Source organism: Helianthus annuus, chromosome 17 (assembly GCF_002127325.2).
Source record: "Helianthus annuus cultivar XRQ/B chromosome 17, HanXRQr2.0-SUNRISE, whole genome shotgun sequence".
Lineage (NCBI taxonomy): Eukaryota > Viridiplantae > Streptophyta > Magnoliopsida > Asterales > Asteraceae > Helianthus > Helianthus annuus.
The window spans coordinates 73,397,318-73,404,528 of NC_035449.2; the positions used below are offsets into that span (position 1 = coordinate 73,397,318).

The 7,211-nt window shown below is 40.6% G+C and overlaps 1 non-coding gene across 1 annotated transcript; it reads left to right on the forward strand.

The window, feature by feature from the left end:
- Positions 1-6,441: 6,441 nt before the first annotated feature.
- Positions 6,442-6,548, forward strand: LOC118489543. The gene has a single exon (XR_004887564.1). It is a non-coding gene; the product is annotated as a small nucleolar RNA R71 (small nucleolar RNA).
- The last annotated feature ends 663 nt before the right edge of the window (positions 6,549-7,211 follow it).

Genomic DNA, 7,211 nt, shown 5'->3' on the forward strand with positions numbered 1-7,211 from the left:
TGGATCTTTTACTTTCCGTTTGTAATACTTGGATATTACTTCATATCGGATTGTAATATATTTTGCTTCCGCTGTGCATTTAAATTGTGTGGTTTGACTATGATGATATCAACTACGTCACGTACTCCCCACTGGGCCCACCGGTGACACGTGGAAAATTGGGGTGTGACAGGTTGGTATCAGAGCCAACATTGAGTGAATTAAACACTAGCTTTTTGTGTTTAATCTCAATGACACGATAGCACATTCTTTGACCTTCCGAGTCTAGACTTAACATAGGAATACTCTCGACTCTATTCAGAGGATTGTTACTTTCAATTATATATATTTTAACATGTCTCCAAGCAAGGAGCTGTAGTGAAATTTCTCCCCATTTGAAGCCTAGGAAAGGCCGAGCTTCGTATTGCGACTAGGATTAATGTACAACCAAGAAGAAGGCATTCAGAAATAAAATAAAGAAGAAACTCGTTTTGCTGAAGTTCGTTTCCTTAGTAATTCCTTGTAAGGACATTTTTATCTTTCAGTCTCTTTGAGGACAACATCATTTCTTTTAAGTCCCTTTTAGGGCAATTCAGTATTTTTAGAATCATTGGAATGCTTTATCAAAATTTCATTCATTCACTATATATGAATATAATATATGAAATAAATTAAAATAACATTCCTTTTGCAAGATCTACCATTATAATAAAATGGCAAAATCTAAAAGGACAAGACCTAACCTCGTGTCATATTAAGACCCGGCCAAGATGGCAGTTCCTCAATTTAGATTCAGATCCTTATCAACATTTCAATTTAAAATTTGTTCTGCGTTAATTATAAACCAAGAATCTTAAGAGTGAAACCTAGCCTTCGGGTCAATTATAAGACCGGGCCAAGATGGTAAGACCTGTTTAAAAGATTCGTATCCCTGTTAACATCTGAAAACATGTTAACACTCATGGCAGACATGATCCATTAAAATCACACACGTCACTTTTATATAAAAGGATCTTTCTGAAGATTCCTAACCCAATCTTATGATCTCTGAATCATGGGTTTAGGTCATCAATTAAGATGATCATATTTTTATCATACGTGGTAATATAGTGCCTACGGGTCCTGCTTATTTCCATATGAGCCAAAAGACAGTGGTAGCGATGACTCCCTGTCAGAGAAAGGTAATGAACTAGGTTCAAACCTTCATGTTTTGATTCTCTGAAATCATAACTTATAAATTAAATTGTCCATGTGACTAGGCCTTTTGTGCCACAAATAAAACTGTTAATGTTTTATAATTAGGATAAATTATTATAGAAATCTTAAATATGATTGATAAATAAACCAAATATGGTCTCTTGATGCGTGTGTAGTGTAATATTATTTTGATGAGTATTTAAGCCCCTTTTTACACTTTTAGCCAAGTTTTAAATTTATAAAACACGATATTCACTAACACTAAACACACATATGGGCAAGTGCACCCATCGTGGACGTAGTATAGTGTTGGTAAGATACCGAGGTCGTCCAAGGACACAAGAGCTTTTAGTACCGGTTTATCCTCAACGTCTAATCAAATCAAAAAGTGAGAAAAATGTTTTAAACTAAGAAAAATAAAAACTAACTAAATGCTGAAAAATAAAAATAAAATAAAAACAGATAGACAAAATGAATCACTTGGATCCGACATGTGTATTAGTATAACCTTTGATTATTTTCGCACTTTTGCACTTGTTTAAGAGATTATCTTAGTTATTGTAGTAGGCCCCTCTTTTGAAGGCGACGTTACCCTCAACCCAGTAGTTTGAGTCAGCAAGGATACAATCCTAAAGGGTCGGATTATTAAAAGATAATGAATTAAGTTATTAATGCAAATTGTGGTAGGCCCCGCTTTTGGCGGTGACGTTACCCTCGGCTAAGTAGTCTGAGTCAGCAGGGATACAGTCCTAAATAGCCGGGTTATAGTATTAATAGTAGTTAACTTATGAGGGGGTCAAAGAGTTTGGATCCCCGCCATCCAATACCTATGGGCATTGAAGGAGATCCTACTAAAATTGACCCAGGTCCCAAGCAGGACCTCTAAACGCTGAACAAGGGCAAGACCCTTACCAAACCGTTCCCTTAACCCCCGACCAGGTAGCCAACATACCTCCATATAGACCGTGGAGATATGAATGGTGAAAATCTTTTATTTTATATAGACAGTAAAATAATGCCAAGACACCACGGACAAACGATAAGGAAATATCACCTTCAACATAAGTAACTAGTTATTAAAGTCATTAATACAAAACCAAATAAAAAGTGCAAAAGATTAAAAATAAAAAAGTATTATACTAAACACTTGTCTTCACCAAGTGATGTAAGAGACTTAGGCAAACATGGCCTTGATTGTCAAGAACTCTTACTATCAATCTTGGATCCCGAGACGACTCACACACTCTATGATGGACAATGGATGATGGTGGTGGATGATGGTGTTATGGTGGTGGTGGGTGGTGGATGAAGTGTGAGAGAGGTGGTGTGCCAAGGGATGAGAGAGAATGAAACCAAGCTCCTCTATTTATAGGCTGAACAGAAGGCTGGACACGGCCCCGTGTCCGCTGGACACGGCCCCGTGCCCGTCTGACATTCTCTCTCTTCATTAATTGTAATTCGCAATTACAATTAATGCGCCTGCTGTACTTTCACCACGCCCCCGTGCCCGCTGGACACGGCCCCGTGGTGGGCAATGGAAGCTTCTACTGGTTTGTCTTTTCTGCTGCTTCCTGGGCACGCCCCCGTGTTCGCTGGACACGGGGCGTGTTCAGACTCTGTTTCTTCTCCTTTGCCTTGGGAGGTGCCGTTGAGGGTCCGGGCAGTCTACTTTTGTTCCTTTTCTTGTATTTATGGTAGAATTAGTTGTCTTTTTGCTTCTTTTGTGATTTTGAGCTCATTTCATCCTGAAAATACAAAAGGAAGACAAAAACACTCTTTTTCCAACATTAGTACTTAAAAAGGGTTAGTTTTATGCCTTAATTGATGTGATTTATATGTTGCATTTTACACACATCAAATACCCCCACACTTGAACTTTTGCTTGTCCTCAAGCAAAACTCTTTAAATGTGGCTTACACTCCCAAATGGAATAGGTAGAAGAGAAGTTTTGTAGCTTGTCCTAGAGTGTCGGGAATCCAAGGTCTTTGTAAGTTTTATTTTTATTTATTTACAATCCTATTCGTTATGATTTATTTTGAACGTTTCATAAGATAAGTTACTTATTTGGGCATAGCATGCCTTATTAAAATTCCATTTATATACAAGTTCACATACCTCACGGGAGATCACTCAACACTCGGCCGAAGGTGTATATTTTAGTGAATCACTCGAGAGCGGCATGGAACTTACGCCTTCCATAGGCTTGCCAAGCAATCAATCCTCCTCCTTTTTAACTTTTTACCTTTGTAAATATCAAGAGGACTTTTGGGTGAAGGGTTAGGCTTGGGTTAAAGGTGGGTGGTTGGGTTAGTGGTTAGTAAAAAGGGGAAAATCGTAAAAAGCGTCGGTTTTCGTAAAATACCCTGTTTTTAGCGACTTTTTATTTTGAAGTATTTCTCCAAACAAGCTTTTATATAGCTTTTGTTTGTTTTTGACTTCATCATATATTTTTTTTTCACATAAAAAGGCGAGTTTACGAAAAACCGAGCTTGTTACTAAAATAAAGGGTGAAAAATAAAAAGGTTTTTGGTGGGTAAAAAGGGTTTTTGGGGTAATGAAATGAAAGGTTTAGGCTCAAAGGGGCTATCTAGGGGGATTTTGGGTAGGTGATAAAAAAAAGAAAAATAACGGTTTTGAAAGAAAAATGGTTAGTCCTAATGCCTCCATCATTTACTTACTTGGGTTTAAGTCGGTAAGGACCGGGAATGTATCGTCGTGGCAAGTTCTAGATTTGTAAGAACCAAGCGGCTATTCACACAAGAAACGAAAAATGAGCATTTAATCTAAAGATGTATATTTTTATGCTCAATAAAGGCTCAAAACTCACTTTTGTGGGAATGGGTTTTTAATGTGATCAAGTATATATAATCGAATTTTTAACTAGACTTGTTATGCCGTTTCATAATTTTCTTATGTTGGTTCTTTTTATCACGACGCTATCGGTTGTAAATTTGTAAAAATATAACCTTTTTAGAACTTGTTATTCCCAACTTAAACTAAGACAAGTAAATAAATAAAAAAAATGAAAAAGTTTTTGAAAAAATTTGGGGTGTTTAGCGGTTCCAATAGAGTTTTGTGTAAGGCTTGTGTTTAGGATTTGCAAAATTTCAAGGTTTTAGCATCCCCCCACACTTAAATTACACATTGTCCTCAATGTGTCCAAAAATAATGTTTTTGGTTGATTAGAATGTGTAAAAGTGGGTTTAAAAGCAAAGTTTTGTGTTACTGGCATCATGGACACGGCCCCGTGGTGACCGGGCACGGCCCCGTGGTCAAGTGCCAGTAACAAAATTTAGAGAATTGAAACAGAAGCCTGGACACGGGGGCGTGTCCGCTGAACACGGCCCGTGTCCAGTTACCTGAACTGGGTGATTTTCTGCCGGGGGCTCAGCACGGGGCCGTGTTGGTTGGGCACGGCCCGTGTTGAGCCTTCTGTGATGGAGATTTTTGTCGGGTTGCTCTGTTCTTCGTGCATGGTTCCATTTTTCTCGTTCCCTTTTTCATCCATTACCACCATGAGTGTGTTTTATTCTGCAAAAATTAAAAGATTAAACTAAACTAAGGATAGTTCCGCGGAATGCCTCCGTGGTGCGCCACGTTTATAAGGGTCCTTGGCTAGACCCGATTCGAGGTTATATATCTTCTGAGTGGAATGCCTGGCTTCCCATGTTACACCGTCGGAGAGCGGCATCCAAGCTTGAATCAATAACCTTCATATAATTGACTGGGTCGTCGTCCTCTATTCTCTTCCCAACTCCGAACTTCACCTCATCATCCCCGTATCTCAAGGTGAGTGTCCCGTCATTCATATCTACTACTGCTTGTGCTGTGGCAAGAAAGGGTCTCCCTAGTATAAGGGGGACCTCGGTGTCTTCCTCCATATCGAGTATGACAAAGTCAGCTGGATAAACGAATCTGCTTACCCTTACCAAGACATTCTCGATGACACCTTGTGGGAATTTGACGGATCGATCAGCGAGTTGTATGCTCATTTTTGTAGGGCTCGTGGTTCCCAAGCCAAGCCTCTTGAACATTGATGAGGGCATAAGGTTAATACTAGCCCCTAGGTCGGCCAAGGCATTGCGAACGGGCGATTCCCCTATTGAGCACGGAATCGTGAAACTTCCGGGATCGATTTTCTTTTGGGGAAGTTTATTGAGTACGAGGGCAGAGCATTCTTCGCCTAAATTAACTAATTGCAAATTTTCAATTTTCTTCTTATGCGTAAGGAAGTCCCTCATAAATTTAGAGTATTTGGGCATTTGGGTTAGGACTTCGATAAAAGGAATATTGACATGCAATTGTTTTAACAGACTTTCGAAATTTGCGAATTGCTCATTTGTCTTTTGACGAATTAACCTACCGGGGTACGGAACTCGAGGAGCCTTGGTAGGCTCTGGTGATGGAGGAGGGTTCTTCTCCTGCAGAGGTGTTGGCACTGTTTCATCCGTAGGTGGTTGTACTTCTGCAGGCCCTACGGTGCGGTTTCGTAGTGCGATGAGGTGAACTTGCGCCTTTGGGTTTGTTTCGGTATTGCTAGGTAATGCGCCTTGCGGTCTCTCGGAAAAGTTTTGAGCTATTTGATTTATTTGTTTTTCTATGTTTTGAATGCTAGCTTGTTGATTCCTAAAATTAGATTCTAATTGTAGAAATCTTTCCGAGTTTTTCTTATCAGTGTCAGAGACGAGGCGAGATATAGTATCTTCGAGCCTTTCTCGTCCACCTTGTTGTTGAGTGAAATTTTGTGACTCATTTCTTGATTGCTGAAAGTTTGTTCGTTGGGTTTGTTGGTTACTACTATTGCCAGGTTCCCTCCAACCAAGGTTTGGGTGGTTTCGCCATCCTTGGTTGTAAGTTCCCGTTGGGGGACCCGACGGCCTAGGTCTATTATCAATGTAGTTTTCCATTTCTTGTTGATCGTCCGTTTCTTTCATGCAACTCCAATTTTCATGTGACCCACCACACCCTTCACAAGCCATAACCGAGACTGTTTTTGTCATTTCTAATTTTTTTATTTTTGAAGAAAGGGCCTCGATTTGGGCTTGTAAAGAAGTGCTTTCGTCGACCTTATGGGCGCCCGGGGCGATAGACTTATTTCCCCGGGGGGTGTGCCATTGAAAATTGGTTTGAGCAATTTCCTCAATCTGATTATATATTTCATGTGGGCGTCGGTTACCTAAAAGTCCCCCGGAGCTAGAATCAAGTGTCTGCCTAGTGTGTGGCAACAATCCATTGTAGAAAGTGGATACTTGTTGCCATATTGCGAGGCCGTGATGGGGACACTTGCGTAATAGCTCCTTGAACCTTTCCCAAGTTTCATATAAGGATTCCCCGTCCTCTTGTGAGTATGTATTAATTTCAGCCATTAATTTAGCAGTTTTAGCAGGAGGGAAATACTTATATAGAAATTCTTGGGCTAGTTCATCCCAGGTGTTTACCGATCCAGCTGGGAGGGCGTTGAGCCAAGCTTTCGCTCGGTCTTTTAGTGAGAATGGAAACATACGGAGGCGGATGGCGTCGTTTGATGCTCCATTGATCCGAAAGGTATCACATATTTCCAAGAAATTAGTTATATGTAGATGGGGATCCTCGTCCGCAAGCCCGTGGAAGGTTGCGGAGTTTTGGAGCATTTGTATCAAATGCGGTCGAAGTTCGAAGTTATTGGCTTCGACATTCGGAGCATTGATAGCGGCGCCTAGATTACCTACGGTGGGCCGTAGATAATCCATAAGGGTACGTTGGTCCGCCATTGGAGGTGGATCACCCGAAACCTTCTCTTGGTTTTTGGCTTTTATCCTTTTTCTGAGAAAGCGTTCGGGTTCTTCTAGCGGTTCTTTTATGTCTTTATTGGAACTGGAGCTCATACACTACGTGAGGTTGGCGTCGGGTTCCAAGTCCTGCAATAAAAACAGAAAAGAATGTTGGTCAGAAGGTTCACCACGGCCCCGTGTTGAGCGAACACGGCCCCGTGGTCGGAATTACAGTGATTGTTTTCCAGATCCCAGTTACTGGAAGTTGGACACGGCCCCGTGTTA